Here is a 17,212-nt window from a genome sequence, read left to right as displayed (position 1 = left end):
TTCTCCATCTTTCTTCTAAATTCCAAGTTTTTAAAGTTCTAATGTTGCATCAGCTTTTTCACAGTTAGTATCTCATCTTGTAACTGTTAAATAAAAGGTCAGGATTGTTCTTGACCCATTGAAAATTCTCCACAGTTAAAAACAAAGAAAAAGACACTAAGTGATTCATCTTCATGTATAAATTGAAATAAAAGATAATTATACCCGTTCTTTTAACTGCCTCCCTCCTAGCTTTTCATTATGAAATGGGTATATGTATAAAATTGCAAGCACATCCAAACATGCCGTCCATCATAAAACTTAACAGAGACGTCCACTGCCGTAGCTGAGTGGCCTGACACCAGACAAAAATGAAGGAAGAGCAAAGATTTCACAGTTTCAATGACACATTTTTTTCATCAAAAACAACAAAATATTCTATATCTTGTCATCTTTTATGACAATACAATTTCTTTGTTAGTTGTTTTGATTTGGGGTGGTTTCATTTTGCCAAGATTCTATCCACCCCCGCCTCACCCCCCCCCCAAAAATGGAGACAAAATTAAGCTACTTTGCTTCTATAAACCTTAATCTGATTTGCTGTGTTTTTTGGTATCTAACTATACAATCCCCCAGGCCTTATCATAGGAAGGTAACCCTCAGCAGAAGTCCAGACAGGTAAACAGAGAAAGGTTAAGGCAAAGGCAGTGTTACCTGCTCTGTTTCTCTAAGCCAGTGATATGAAGAAAAACTGATTCCATTTTTAATCTCTTCAGATTTCCACATATACAAAGCTTTTCCTCATAGCTTAAGTACTTTGTCTTAAAGTAGCTACACTGCCAAAATAAAAGCCTTAATTAAGGCTGATTGCAGGATGCTAGGAAAGATTGGGCTGCAGTATTTAGGTAAACAGGAAGTGAGCTTGAAATAGATCTCTCCTCCCTGACTTTCCAATTACTTACTAAATGTTTCATTGAAACCTGTCTTTGCCTTCCACTGCCTGCTGAGGGGCAAGTATCTAGTTTAGAGATAATTACATAGTGTATCCAAATTTTTAAGTATAAAAAGGTTGGACAGAAATAACTACTGCATGATCTAAGATTTTCACCCTGACTTGTACATTCCTTGTTATTTTAAAAAATAAGGAAGTAATTAAAGAGAATAAAGAAAGAAAGTACTTACTTGCTGTAGCTTGAGATGCTGAGACTTTTGAGGCATCTTATGTTACTTATTGGCTCACAGAAAAAAAAAGACAAATCATTAAGTCAGAGTTACCACAGTCAGACCCTAGATCTCTTTTGCATATGAAGATTGGTAGGTAGGCAGATAGATGATAGATAGATAGATAGATAGATAGATAATGATAGAGATAAATGGGTGATAATCAATAATTAGATCATAGATAGATAGATAGACAGACAGATGTAGCTAGACAGATAGACAGAGATAAATGGGTAGACATACAGACGGTTAAGAGAGAGTGAGAGAAGATGATAGATAGATAGATAGATAGATAGATAGATAGATAACTTGATTGATTTACTGTTACACATCTGTATGGAATTTGATTCAGGCATGTCCCAGAATCAAAGCACAGTGTTGACAAATATCCAGATGGCAAGCCTAATTGTTCCCCTTTCCTTCATGTGTTTAAATGTTTTACTGAAGTTGAAGGAGTGTGGTAGAAGACAGTTGCATGTTAACAGAAGATTACACAACCTCCATTCGGAATGCCTGGCCTGCCTCTTCACCTCTATGAATCTTCCTCTTCGGACTATGTCTAGGACAGGACTCAATTACTAGATAAAATTCAGATTCAAAATGTTTTCTGAGAAATAAAATATTAATTATAGAGGAAAGTGTGCTAAAAATGGATTACTGATGTTCACAATGGCCAAGATTTTCAAGTATATGTAAACCAGTCATAAAATATTGGTTGTCAATAACCAGGAGTTTGAGTAATGTTATTTTTCACTTTCCCAATATGTTGTTATTTCTACCCAAAGTATTGTTTATTCTTGGAGAATCAAACAGACAAATCTTTATTTTCTTACTGAAGAAAGAAAGAAAAGAAGGGCAGGAAGGAGAGAGATAGAAGACTGAGAAAAGGAAGAAGGCAGGAAGAAAGGGATGGAGGGCGGTAGGGAAGGAGGAAAAGAGGAAGAGAGGCTGGTAGGCAGGCAAGCAGGTAGGCAGGCACACAGGCAGATGCACGGGCAGGCTGGCTGGCTGGTTGCTGAGGTGGCTCAGCAGATAAAGGCAATAGCTACCAAGCCTAAAAATCTGATTTCCCTCCCAGGATCCCCACAAGTTACAAGTTCCCCTTTGACTTTCATGTTCATGGCATTGTATGCATATTCTCTCCCTTCCCTCTTCCGTCTCTCCCCCTCCTTCCCTTCCTTTCACCTTCCCTCTCTCCTTCCTTCCTCTATTTCTCTCTAAATAAAGAAATGTACAAACTTTCAAGATAGAAAAAGCTCAACCTACCATCCATGGGATGAGATAATGACTTCTATAACTGTTGCCAAGAGTTCTGACTGATGAAGTATGATCTGTGATGCATCTAGAAAGTTGTATTTGGTTTTTAAATTCCAAACACGATTATCTAAATATCAGTCTCTTTTATTGCTGCCAAGACAGTAGTAAGGACCCTTAAATGGCGAGGGGAGCAGAGATCCATGGATTCCTTCCCCACTCTGGGATTATAGCTGAGGTACGAAGCTGGCATGGCAAGCAATAGGGATGGCTGTCCATGGCTTTGAGGTGTGTGAAGGACGATGGGTAAAGATAACTGAGCAATCCACTAGCAAAGCTTAAGAGGCTTGCTCAAGCACTGTCTGTGTCTCCCACTCTAAATGTTCTTCACATTCATAAAACTGTTTTGTCCTTGACATCACACTGATCCATGCAGACTCCAATGGCCAAGAGAAACGGGGTCATCTTTTCCCCCCAGAGAACAGCAACCACCGCCATATTGACCAGAGAACGAGAAAGTCACGAAAGAGGACTGTTAAGGCTATCCTAGAATGAAGAAAAAGTACTGTGGGCCCAATTGGACACTTCAGGTGTGCAGGGGTTCTTTATGTTGCTTCTGTTTTTGGGAGACACCAGGGGGACCCACTAGCTAATAAAAATATATACCAAAAACTCAAAATTCAACTCAGAAAATCTACATATAAGAAATGACGGTCCAGTCTGGGGGTGTAGTTCTGTCATAGAGAGCTTGCCTAGCATGTGCAAGGCCAAGGGTTTTCCATCCTGCACTGAAAAACAAAAGGAAGGAGGGGGAGAGAAAGGAGAGTTCCAAGATTGTGCTTCTACAGAGAACGTCCGAGGTGAAGGCCACCAATGACTTTTCTCAGTAATTAAAGGACAGTTCTGTGTCTAACCTGACACAGAAACACATACAATACTCAATCCAATAAGCTGTGTGAATTTGGGCAAACCGAGTCCGGGCTCTTAAACCAGAAAATCAGGCTAATAGCTGCCCCTTGTTACAACAGTCTCTGGCTTAAACTATATAGTGTTGTGAAGCATCTTGGGCCAATCATTGAAAGACATCTTTCTCTTTTATCTGTCCTTCTTGAATTCCTACAGGGAACAACTATTCATATTATTCCTTAGGAAACAAAACTGATTTAGATCATTTTTAAAATTCAAAATACATGGGGATAGAGATTTGAGGTCATGTCATAAGAACAGACACTCACAGAACAGTAATAAAGTGAAGGATTTTGACCATGAATGCAACAAATGTAGGATCTTGATAAAGCTCATTTAACTCCATGACAAGTGCTCCTTGGTTACACTTGCAAGGTACAAGTGGAAAACAGCCATCATCCCTGTCAGCTAACAAGAGTTTCTAAGTCATTCACTGTTTTGCATCTTCTTCTTGGAATTGAAAAGACATTGAAGTGTGGCAAAAGACTGAGGAGGTTCCCAATCACCTGTACTGACATATTGGCCCCACTATGCTGATGACATTCACCCAAGATTCACCCAAGATGTTGGTCTAGCAGCCAGCCATGTATGTTCATGACACAGAGACCTGCCATCCCTTCACACTGCATCTAAAATACTTTTGCAGGTAGATAAATATTGCTATGGTTGAACGTATCTTAGAAGAAGAAGAAGAAGAAGAAGAAGAAGAAGAAGAAGAAGAAGAAGAAGAAGAAGAAGAAGAAGCCACCACCTCCAAAGGCCTCCTTGTTATTCACTCCTTTTGTGCAATTTCTGTCTCCTAGACTCCTGAAGTATCAAGCCTAAGATGGTGACATCACTTCTACATAAATCAGACCCTAATCTTGTTTCATCATTTACTCTTTTGAAAAACAATTTTTAAAATTATTTTTAGCTGGCCAGGTGTGTGGCACATGCCTTTAATCACAGCACCCAGGAAGCAGAGGCAGGTAGAGCTCTGTGAGTTCGAGGGCATCCTGGTCTACAAAAAGAGTTTCAGGGGAGTCAGGGCTGTTACACAAAGCAACCCTGTCTTGGGGGGCTAAAAAATTAGCACATGTGCTGTGCACACATATGTGAATGCGCACATGTATATGTGCATGTGTGCACAAGTGAATGAGTGTGTGTGTGTGTGTATGTGTGTGTGTATGTGTGTGTGTGTGCCAATATGTATAGGTGCTGGAGGCCAAAAATGCAAGTAGAATCCTTTGGTGTGTGAGTTACAGGCTGTTATAAGTAGCCTGGTGAAGGCTTTCATGGGACATGCCCCTTGGGCTAATATGCAGATATAAGTGAGTATATACCATTTGAGTCTTTCTGCTTCTGAATTAACTCACTCATTATGATCATTTCTAGCTCAATCCATTTATCCACAAATTTCGGGAATTCCTTGTTTTTAATAGCTGAATAGTATTCCATAGTGTATATGTACCACAGTTTCTTTATCCATTCTTCTATTGAGGGACACTTAGGCTGTTTCCATGTTCTGGCTATTATGAATAAGGCTGCTATGAACATGGTTGCCAATGGACAGAACACTCTCCACAGTAAAGTGGAGAGTGGGATATTACTTTCTCACATACTCTGGTGCCTCACCTTTGACCATGTCCCCTGGAGGGGGAGACCTGGTGGCACTCAGAGGAAGGACAGCAGGTTACCAAGAAGAGACTTGATACCCTATGAACATATACAGGGGGAGGTAATCCCCCTCAGGAACAGTCATAGGGGAGGGGAATAAGGGGAAAATGGGAGGGAGGGAAGAATTGGAGGATACAAGGGATGGGATAACCATTGAGATGTAACAAGAATAAATTAATAAAGGAGAAAAAATGAAAAAAAAATAAGTAGCCTGGTGTGGGTATGGGACTCCAAGTCTGGTCCTCTGGAAGAACAGCAAGTGCTTTAACCTCTGCTGTGTCTCTCTAGTCCCCTATGTTTATGTTTTAGTTGAACAGCATCAAGAGACAAACAGGTGACAGAGGAAGTGGGGTGCAGTCAAGCAGGAAGAGTAGCTCTCCCCGCGTTCTCTGATTAGATCTCCCAGGGAGTTTGTGATGCCTGGCTATGACAGTTTCTAACTATTCACACCAGCAGAGACTGAACATAACTTTTATAAAGATGCCCCAGAATCACCCTTTACTGGCTGAGGGTACAAGAAGTACTTTGCTGGCTTGGTGTTAGTGAAACATCAAAGTCTTCTCTTAGAAAGCTGTTCCGTTTCCTACCTGTTTGGTGTGCATGAAATCAGCGCGCCTAATAAAGTAAGAAGGCTTGTTAGAAAGAGCAACTAGGTTCTGGTGTTCTTTATGAGTGGGCAGCTGCCACAGAAGAGATCAAAGCCACCCTCAGTGAGGTCTGGACATCTGTTTTCTTTTTACCCAAAGTGTTATTTGGTTGGTTGTTTGACAACATCAAAGCTTCTGGCCATTACTTCTTTGGTCCACATGGGACCAAATTCATTTTACTAATCCATCTGGTCGAAGATGCAAATGTTTTCCATAGCTGCAGGTCAGCAACGGGAGTAAAGCAAAGACTCTTAGAATGAAATGTGTGCTTTAAGGGCAAGTTTTCCTTACCAACCTGAGGTGTAAAGAAGCACCTTAGTTTATTGCAGAGTCACTTGTTTTCAGTGAGGAGATGTCATATAAAGTATATATAGTCAAGGAAAAAGGATTCTTTCTCCTCCTCCTCCACCTCTTCCTTCTCCTCTCCCTCCACTCATCTTTGTTGCATTATCATTTACACGATGTCCTGTTCATCCACTTAAACCATACAGTTTAATAGGCTTAAATAAAACAGAATTGCACAAGTTTTAACATTTTCCATCACCTGAGACTGTATCTTCCCCCACTATTGTCACTCTCCATGGCCCAGTAACCTGGTCCTAGACAAGTGTTGACCTGCTGTTTTTGTCTTAATATTCTGACCCTCTCATACACATGGAATTATATCCTACCAAGGCTTCTTTGACTGGCTTCTTCTGTTGATATAATATTTTCACAGTTCATGTTAATATAGCATGTCTCAGTATCTTATTACTTTATATTGCAACAAAATGTACCACTGATGTGTGTGCCACCTACTACATTTATCCTTGTATCTATTAAGGGACATTTGTGTTGTTTCTAATAGGTGCCATTATGAGTAATGCTGTTTTATATATTTGCATAGGGGTATATATGTGAAAATATATCTTCCTTGTTTGTGGATATAGTCCAGAATTCCTAGGCTATATATGTTAAGTTGGCTGTTAACTTTTTGAGAGACTGCCAAGCCATTTTCCAAGGCAGCAATAGAATTTTACATTCTCACCAGCAGCATATGAGACTTTTAATTCCTCTACATCCTCATAAATATTCATTACTGTCTGCTCTTTTGATATTAGCTCTCCAAATAGATGCAAGACCAGCTATTTGTGGTCGTGACTTGCAGTTGCCATTTCATACTCATGGTTGATAATGTTGAGCATGTTTGTATGTGTGTTGAACGTTTGTATTTGTGTGTTTTCCCTGAAGAAATGCCTGCCCCTATCCTTTGTCTATTTTAAACTAACTTAGATGTTGTTTTATTACTGATTTATGAATTTTCCATATAGTCTAGATACAAGTTATCTATCAAATATATTATTTTCAAATATTCTCTAATTCTATTTAACTGTTCTCTGATTGTGTGTTTCCTGGTTTGAAGAACAGTAAACTCTTTTTTAAAAAGTCATGAGTCACAATAGAGATCATAGAGCATTTTTCCAAAAACCCCATCGGTGCTAAATATACATCTCCCAACAAAACCCTAATAATACAAAAATAAGAGCCTAGAGAATATAGTTATTAGGGGGTCCTTCAATCTTGTTCCAGCAATATTAATCTGTTTGCATATATGTGTATGTTTATATATACACATATATGAATATATTATATATTTATGTGTTAATGAGAAGATGAAAACATTCACAGTTTGTTGTCTTAACACTAGGTTTGGCCCAAACACCAGCTATGTAAATGATAATGTACTCAACTCAAACTTTACTAAGATACAAAAGTCACTAAATTCATAATATCGGATGATTATTTTACAATTTGTCCATTTACATGTGATTCCTAAATTTAAGATGATGAAAAGTAAAATGTTCTCCTATGCCACAATAAACCAGCTGTGATGAACAGTCCACACCAAACATCCTGAAACCTTCACTCGGCTTCAGCCACATTTTACATTCATGCTTTTGTCTCCAAGACATAAGACTGATGTTGGAGAATTCACCATCACAATAGAACCTACATCTTGAGTTTTTAATATAACAGTGCTGTGTTTGAGAAATCAGTGCTGCTCCCTGCAGCTAATATATTGTGTGACCTTTGGCAAGCATGAAGTTCTCCCAGCCTAGACCCACCATCTAGAAATCTACCAATTTTCCAAATCTTGGTCTCTCTGGTCCACAGGATTTTCCTGACTGACCTCTGAGATTATCTGCAGTTGGGATTAAATAAACCGTGGGACATAGACAATGAAGTCCCTTGGTGTCCAACTGAGCAATGATAAATCCCTTGTGCATTTCCTGTACCAGGAAGAAAAGATGACTTGGAATTCATTTTCACTAACATGATCACTGAGAGCAGAGAATTCAGAATACGTTCAGTGCTCAGCCCTACCCCTAACCCCTGTAACCTATTCAGGGTAATAATGAGCCATTTCACACTTGTGTTCAAGGTTTTTGTCAAAGCTGTTCATGAAGATTAGCCTTCTCATAACATTAGTTTGTGGGATTCTGGTTTACGTTGTTCTGACAACTTTGAATTGAACTTGATAAAAACACAGAACCAATTAAATCTTGTTCCAACGTAATACGCCAGAGTAGACCATAATCTCTCTCCAATCAACACCTGAGTGTTTATAGGGCTCCCAGTGACTCAGAGTCAATATGAGTAACTAACACACACACACACACACACACACACACACACACACACACACACACACACGCACACGCACACATGCACGCACACAGAGAGGGAGAGGGAGAGGGAGAGGGAGAGAGAGAGAGGGGGGGGGGGACAGACAGACAAACAACCATCCTTATATGGACCAGAGTATTATTTTCTGAAGCAAAATTCAGATCGCATCTGCTGGTAACAGAGTCCAATGTAGTGTCAATCATGGGAATGTAAGACCTATAAGTACTATATTTTATACCATTAGAAGATGCCATTAGCATCTTCCCAAAAAGACCTGCAAAGAAATGTTTTCACTTTTCCATTTTAGTCCTAAATCTGATCATGCAAGCTGGCTAGTACTCAACTACAGGAAAACATAGGTGTTTTCAAAGTCCATAGGCAGGCAGTCTACCAGCATTTATTGGTAATATGAAATGGAAGAACAGGATGAGTCTATGTAAGGTGCTGTGTAGTCACTTTCGTCACTCACTGTCACCATGCAACGGTTTATGTCATCACTAGAGAGGTCAAACAGAGTGTTCTTTATTCAGAAACTACGTTTTCAATAGAAAACTCAAATTGTAAACCACACTATATTAATCAGAATGTTACCTTTAAACAAATCGACTGGTGTTCAGACAAACAAACAAAACCCAACACTTATCTGTGTGGAGAGAGAAAAAAATGTGTACATGCTTGCCAAAATGGATTCTTGACTATGGACGCCTCACTGCCAGTGCCTTAGGTGTTCTTGGACCTGTTTTACCCATTGCTGAAGTCAGAACCCTTGAGTAAGACAAGAGAGTAGATTATTTACCCTTGCTGGTTATAGGGGCCAGCCTGCTATTCACATTCTTTCCTAGACTTTAACAGACCTCTTGACTTTACTGGGAAACCTCTAAATGTATGAGTGATGATGTAAGTTAGAGTACTTGGGGGGAAAAAAAGAAAGAAAGAAACCTTTTGAAAGGTGCCCTGGAGCCACTTCAACAATCTAAAGGAAACTGACTCTCATTCAAGAGTCCCACTCAGAAAGGGAGAGGCCCACGCCCTTACAGAAAATCAGCTTTCTATGTGAAATTACACTAGGGTGCAGGAGGAGCAGACATTTCCGCCTTATGCAACAGCCTTCAATCAACTAAGATGAAGAGCCGGCCTCTCCAAGAACTCTCATCCGTCTTTCGTTTCCTGGTGTAGATAGGGAAACTCATGGTACAGAAATAACTGAGAAAAAAAATAGCTGAGCCCCTAATCCAAGAGCTCATCTTCATTGTTTAGTGTCTAGAAAATTCCCACAGAAGCTTCTGACTCTAAATATTTTTTCATTTTCTTCTGTGGCTAACTTAGGTGACGACAAAGAGTATTTTGGCCATGGGGAAAGGCGCTGCACTGGAGATAGAAAACGTGTGAGCGCAGGGATGGAGAGGTGGCTCAGTGGTTAAGAGCACTGATTGTTCTTCCAGAGGTCCTGAGATGAATTCCTAGCAACCAAACACATGACCATCTATGATGGCTCTGATGCCTTCTTCTGTCCTGCAGGCATACATGCAAATAGAACACTCATATGCATAAATAAACTAAAAAGAAAAGAAAAGAAAGGAAATGCATGAGCTCTTACTCCTGCTGATCAATTGCCCCTATCTAACACCTCCTGGGCGGTGTGTGCTTGCTCTGACAAGGGAGGGAAATGGCTGAGAAGGAAGCAGCTTCTTAAGGAAGGAAGTGGGTAGTCCAGGAAGAATAAACCAGAACCTTCCCAAAATAGAGTTCACCTTTGACCAGCTCTTCAAGTGCCCTGCTTTGAGTACACGTTCTGGTGGACTGAAAGACACGTGTGCAAGCCTGCCTAAGCCTATCATTGTCCATCGCCTCTAATATTTTTTTGAATGTGATGTCCTTGACATCAGTAAATGTGAGATGCAGCTCAATTGGCATCATTTGCCAGAAGATTCTATCTTCTTTCAGCTAAGAATCAAAACATTAAGGAAGCTCCATTGCCAATTTATTTCAATCAGGGGAGTCTTTTTAAGATACAGCACTGAACAAGAAACTTCTAGAAAATAGATTGGTTACAGTTTATGTTTCAAACAATCAACATCTTCAACTTTAGATTGCAAATAGCTGTAATTTTTGTTCCTGCCCTTGAAGAGCCCCACCACCCATGCCAGGGTATAGAAGTGATTTATTTTTCTCTTCTCCTATGCCCAAGTAATTGTTTTAAAATCAGAAGTCTCAAATCTTTCATCAAATAGATTGTTTGTGTTTTGTATACTTTGTCTATGTGTTTTGTTATATGCCTTCAGTAGGTGCAATAATTCTAAAATCTGCCTAGCTTAATTTTGGCGGTCTAAGGTAAATGGATGTGAGAAGAAATAGTTTTTGCACATACTTTAGGTGTATTTTTGTTTTTATTAAGGTTGGTTTCAGACATTCCTTACATTTTTTTTAAAAAATCTTTTGATTTGTTTTTGCTTTAATGTGTTGTATAAAACTCCCTACCTTTTTACTGGAGCATATTAACCTCTGAAAAAATTAAAAACAGTAGGAATCGTTAAAGCCAGTTTTAAAGACCTTAAAGCTAAAGGAAAACTTTCAAATTATAAAGCTCTATTTCAGATATGTATAGTGCTAACAGACCAATAAAATGGAGTGTTCATTCTTTATTAGATACCGCCATTCCAATGGTTTTAAGCAACCAGTTCATTCTTTTATTACATTTCCTGGAGGGAGGGGAGTTATTATTAAGGGATGCTTCTTGCTGATCAGTGTTCATAGTTGCTTTTGAGGCTAAGTTAAAATGCAGTTAGTTGTACGTGTTCTCCTTTTACCACCGTTAAGGAATGTTATTGGCTCTGTGTTTGTAATCCCTTTCAAAATAAGGATACAAGAAATGATCAAAAGCAGACATCACAGTGTCTGGAGAGATGGCTTAGAGGTTAGAAACTGGTACTATTTATTGTTGCAGAGGACCTGGGTTCGGGTCCCAGCACCTGCTGAGTAGCTCACAACTGCCTGTAGCTCCAGCTCCAGAGGACCCACCACCCTCTTCTGACTGCCGTGGACCCTTCATTCACATGTGTCTGCACCCACACAAACACAGACAGATAATCAAACTAAATCAAACCAATGACTGTGTTATTTAAAGTTGGCGTTAATGTTTGTGAATGACAACGCAGATGGATTTTATGCAGTGATACTGTGGAAGGTATTGGGTACCAACTTTCGGGCTTGCAGGGGGGCAGGGTGGGGGAATCTAGTCTGATGGATTAAAAGCACATCTCTCTTTATTTACCATCTACATATTTATCATCCATTTATGTATTTAAATGCTTCACAGCATCCATTTACATAGCAATAGTGTGATTTCTCTTTTTTTGCAAAGGAAAAAAATTAAGACAGAAATATTTTAAAACATTGTAGAAGCTCACATTAATTAGTCACTGATAGGACTTTGATTTTATTCGGGCTGTTGGATTGTAGATCCAAAGTTTCCATTATTACAGTGGGAAAGTAAGAGTTAGTACCCCAAAAACAAGGAAAAAAATGGAAGAACAACAAAATGCCAAGCCAGTAGACATCAGAAGCTATAGGAAATGATGGTGAGGATTGAGCAACCATGAGGTGCTGCTTAAATTTGAGAGACAGATTTGAAATTTTAGCAAATGGAGTTTGAAATTTCTGACAAAATAATAGGATGCCAACACCCCAGGCAGAAGTCAAAAGCAAAAGGTGTCGAACCTAAATAAAATACTACCTATATGTTAGACTGAATCCTAATTTGGAACACACACTCTTGAGTTCAACCCTTTAAATATAACTCAAAATCCACTGATAGAATAGTGTACACTGGGACAATCTAAATACAGAGCAAAAAGATAATAATCTACTCTTCTAAACATTGTAGGTTAAACTTTCCTACCACCATTAGGAGAGATTTAAGATACAGGGTTTTCACTTGATGATGGCAAGAGCACATCATTGTTACATGTTTCTTGATGTAGTCTGTTTACACAACTAACATGTTGTACTGCGCTGTACCACAAACACCAAAGTTTTCCAAACCAACATTAACTGATGAAAATAATACAATGGCTTCCTTACACATCACAATTACACCTTTGTCCTCAGAGAAGAGTTTAACTTCCCTGGGCAACGCTGGCCTTGACCTTCCATTGCAGAACCATTGGACGCCATCTTTTCCCGTCAGCTTCAGCAGACTGCTGAGTCGGGATTCTGGTTGTCAGCCAGATTTTGAAGCTTTTCCCAAACATAGATGTGTTTATTTGGAAGCCATCGATGGTGATCATCTGGAATAAATGTGTCTGACTGCAGGATGGTAGTACATTTGCTTAGTTTATGGAGCAACTTGTGAAAGATGATATTACCTCAGTTCCAGGCTGAGAAAAACCAAGGAGTGTAAAGTATCTAAGAACTGAAGGCTTGAAAAATCGTATGCTTGGCTGACTGCTAACCCGTTGCAGAAATCTGCAAGGTGAAGTTTAAACCACAGTCACATAGCACCCTCTTATGCGGGGCTGCACTTCATCCTTCTATCAGCAATCTGTCTTGCTGACAGATCCCACTGTGGTTGCCTGTCAGGGGACCTCTTCTGCAGGACACACGCACACACACACACACACACACACACACACACACACAGAGTTGCTGATCTCCATGTGAATATTCTTTATGTCAAACTGTCTTGAAGGTTGTACTTTACTGCTACAATAAATCAAAAGTAAACTGTACATATTTAGTTCTTACAGTAATGATGAATGGATTCGCTTTGGATACAGAAAAAATAAATACGCTGTGTGGGTCCCTATGTCTCCTCTCCACAAGGGCCCTGTATTTGCAAATCATATGTTTTTTTTTTTTAGTGATGGTACAGTGATCCAAATGAACATGTACCTTAAAGTCACAGAAAAAAATAGTATTTTATAGTAGTGTTCAAAGAATGTAACATTTTATTTTTTATGTTTGGTTACTGATCATTAAATGCAATGGTTTGGGAATGTTTGGTCTCCTGTGAAGACATATTTTGTGCTTTTATTAATTATGCCAGGATCAGTATTATAGAGATGTTCTTCACCTTGAGAAGTTACCTTCCATAACTTCCTCTCCCATCCCACTAATTTACTCTTTATCTCTGGATTTACCTATTTCTGAAATTTCTCAGAAGCAAAACCTTACACTGCATGGCCTTTTGTGTCTAACGTTTTGGAGGGTAAAGAAAATGAATGAGGGTATCACTATATGTCTCTGTCTGCCATAGAACTTTCTATGTAAACCAAGCTGGCCTGGTAATCAGAGATCTCCTGCTTTAGCCTCCAGCCCAAGTGCTGAGTTTGAATGCATATGCCACCATACCTTCTATTTGAGAAGAGATAATGTTTAATTGTTTGGGCATACTGCACTTTAGCCATCCACTCACTAGTTCATGAATGAGTGTCTGAAATGTTTCTACATTTTTACTATACGAAGAGTGTTGCTATAGAAGTGTTTATGCAAGTTTGTATTTGAGCACTCATTCCACCGCGTGTGTGTGTGTGTGAAAGAGAGAGAGAGAGAGAGAGAGAGAGAGAGAGAGAGAGAGAGAGAGAGAGGTGGAATAGAATCAAGGCCCCTGATCATGCTGAGGAAGTGTTTTTCTGCTGAGCTGTATCCCTTGACCTCCCCAACTGCTTTAAGAGACTTCATACAGCTTGAGCTTTCATCACAGAGTACAACTTCTGCAGCAGTTGTTTTCCCTTGGGGAGGGGCCTTGTGAGTCCTGTTAAATTTCAGAAGCTTCCTGAGCCTTGTAAGTTTTGTTTACTTCCTGAGTCTTTGAGCACCCTTCCTCCCTAGGGGAGGGGGAGGGGATACAGGGATGTTTCAATTCTGAAGAAATAGCTGCCCAAGAGATCTACAAGTAGGGTCTACAACTTCCGTTGAGTTTTGTCTTTGTGCAGAGCACCTTCAAGGATAGTCGTAGCACAGCATGCTGCCCTTAGCTTCAGATCTCATGGGAGACACCCATGTCCTGTGTCACTCAACAGAAGAACAACGGCAAACTAAGCCAGAGGTTCTGAGCCTGGAGCAGTCTTTTGTCCCAGGGGCATCTTACTATGTTGAGAGGTTTTTATGTTTTTAATTTGGTTAGCAGTATCTACACTGCTGAACACCATCCAATGCACAGGACAACTCCTCACAACAAAGAATTACTTAATACAAAACAAGGTTGAGGAGCCAAGCTCCAAGCCTTTGCTAAGAAAAATATTTCAAGCGACAGACCTCTTAGGGAAGTGAGTGTGAAGGAATGGCCGCTTCAGCATACCATGGGGTCCTGGCAAGCTCAGCTGAGTGGAAATGTGGGGCGATGAGGGTAGTAAGAGCACTGGGGTGTGTTGAGAGGAGATGCGGGGAAGTGGTAGAACTCAAAAGTGAACCCGAGCCAAGTAGAACAAAGAATGTGCTGTGAAAGGGAGCTAAGTGCTGTAGAGTTCAGAACTTGACTCCAGCTCTGCTGCTTCCACTCACCAGGGGAGTGGCTTAGAGCCCATCGGAGGCATTTTCTCAAAGCCAATGAAAACTCTCTGGCAAATGGGAATCATCTGAAGGTCTCTGGCATGGAAGAGTTAGTATCCGATGAGACCCTCTTGTAAAATCCTTTCTAACTGCAACTATGGAGCACTGCTGTTAACTTTGTCGTGGCGGTAGCTACTGAACTGAGTTGGTACCCACAGGAGTGAGAACCTTGGAGGCTGGGCAAGAGAGGAGGGCAGATGTGAGGACATCATCTAGAGCAGAAGAGCAGTTAGAAAGCAGCAAAGGAAGAGGCACCATGCCCTGGTCTGCAGGAGAGATGGGGCCGGGAAGAGAAGCCACTTGGGAAGCCTTTCTAGTAAGTTGTGTAAGGGATGCAGAGGTCCAGGTAGAGCCTGCTGCTGTCGCCAAGGCCTGGAGACCAGAGCCTAGAAAACAGTGAGTTGACTGGAAAGACCGCCCTGGTGGGCACAGGGAGGAATAGTTTGCAGCCCTCTGTAGAGTTGGGCAGAAAAGTTAGCAAGTGGCTCCATGGACTTCTTTTCTATTCACAAATAATGAGACAGAGCAACAGTAGAAAAAAAAATGCATACAGTTTCCAATGGGCATCTAATATTCCAAAGATAATCAGTAGGATTCCAAATATAATTGGATAATAAATATTCCTTGAATAAAGTGATATCTTTAACAATACTGTAAATGACACTATTTTTAAAGCACGCGTATATGGTAAAATGTACTGTTTCTTTGTTTAGCGCTTCTTCCCTCCATATGTGATAAATATTTAAACTCAAATTCTACCAGTTCCACACACAGAGAGAAAATTTTTGCATGTTCAGTCTTTAGTGTAGAGAATATAGGGCATGGTTCTCTTAGCATGTATGTTCCAAAGTAAAGAGACTCAAGGCTGGTTTTTGTTGGTTTTGTTTGTTTGTTTTGGTTGGTTGGTTGGTTGATAGGTTTGGTTTGGCTATTTTCATTGCCATAACACTCTGTTAGAATGATACCCAACACAGTCTAACCATCATTCAATATTTACTGAATGGATGGATGGACAGACAGATGGATGGATGGAGCAATCAATGAACTAGCAGAGGCATATGTTATATTGCATTCTTGCCAGGCAGTTGAGTGACTGGACAGTGCTATGTCTACTCTGTGTTGCTGGGTATGGCAGTATCTGACCCCTCTTCACAAACTGAAGCTCTGAACGAGTTCATCTTGCTAAGACCCATCTGTTGTCACTCATTTGTTACCACAGGTTCTCAGATCTGTAGTTTTCTCCTTTTTCCCCTCTTCGGGAACCCAGCAGAGGTAATTCAGTAAGTTAGAAGTGGATGAAGATAAGCACACAAAGGGATCAATTTTCACCCCTCGGAAGTGGCAATCTGCAATCGGTCTGTCTCCTTGCACCTTTCCCCAAGAGAAGTATTTTCATGTTCATGAAGAAAAACACTTCGGGACCTTAGAGGGGAGAAGAGGGTGTGGCTGGCAGGACCATCACAGCCGGGTCTTCTCAAACCAAGGCACTGCAGAAAGAAGGGCTCTTCAGTAACACTTGACAAGGTGCCAATTCCACGAGTGATAAGAACAGCCTGGGGCAGCAACAGCCACAGTGACCACCGGCTGCATTTCTCAGTGCAGAGCCCACATGGTCTTCCTCACAAGGCAAAAGGCAGAGCGACCTTGAAAGCCTGCCAACAGAGTTCTGGAAATTACAAAAGCAACTTTCCTGGAATTGTTCAAACAAAGCAAGACCTCAAAATGGATCGTAGAAGGATTCTCTCCTGGTTAGATGGACGCTCACTTAAGTATTTTCCTTCACTTCCGCCATGGTGATGACTACCCAGGTCTGACAATGTCACTTCACTACCTATATGAGTTGTCAGATTATTTTCCATATACTTGAAGCTTTCATTTAGCATGGGAAAAGAAACCCAGGTATAATTTATTCAGAGTATATCATCTTATTTAAAAATAAATGAAAAGTACTTATATGAAATGCATTAAATTAAAAATGCCATTAGACACTCATTTGAAGTGTCATGGCACAGTTAGGGCCTCCCTGCAGGCCTCGCTGTGACTCCTAGGTGACAAAGGTCCATCAGTGTCAGAGCCAAGGAAGAGAGAGAGAGAGAGAGAGAGAGAGAGAGAGAGAGAGAGAGAGAGAGACTGAGGGCCCTCTTCACCGGGCAGTGGCTGTCCCTTCCATTTCATATTTGACACATGGAGAAAACAACTTAATTTTTTTACTTTTTAAATATAACGTCTTTTAAAAGTTCTTTTAAATTCCTTGGAATTAGTACTGTTTCTGA

General features: G+C 40.3%; 1 protein-coding gene across 3 annotated transcripts in view; it reads left to right on the top strand.

Moving 5' to 3' along the window:
• Positions 1-17,212, top strand: part of DLC1 (DLC1 Rho GTPase activating protein) — a 370,802-nt gene that overhangs the window by 244,639 nt on the left and 108,951 nt on the right. The window lies entirely within an intron of this gene.

Source organism: Acomys minous, assembly GCF_964271855.1.
Source record: "Acomys minous genome assembly, chromosome: 15".
Taxonomy (NCBI): Eukaryota; Metazoa; Chordata; class Mammalia; order Rodentia; family Muridae; genus Acomys; species Acomys minous.
This window is presented reverse-complemented; position numbering and strand designations above follow the sequence as displayed.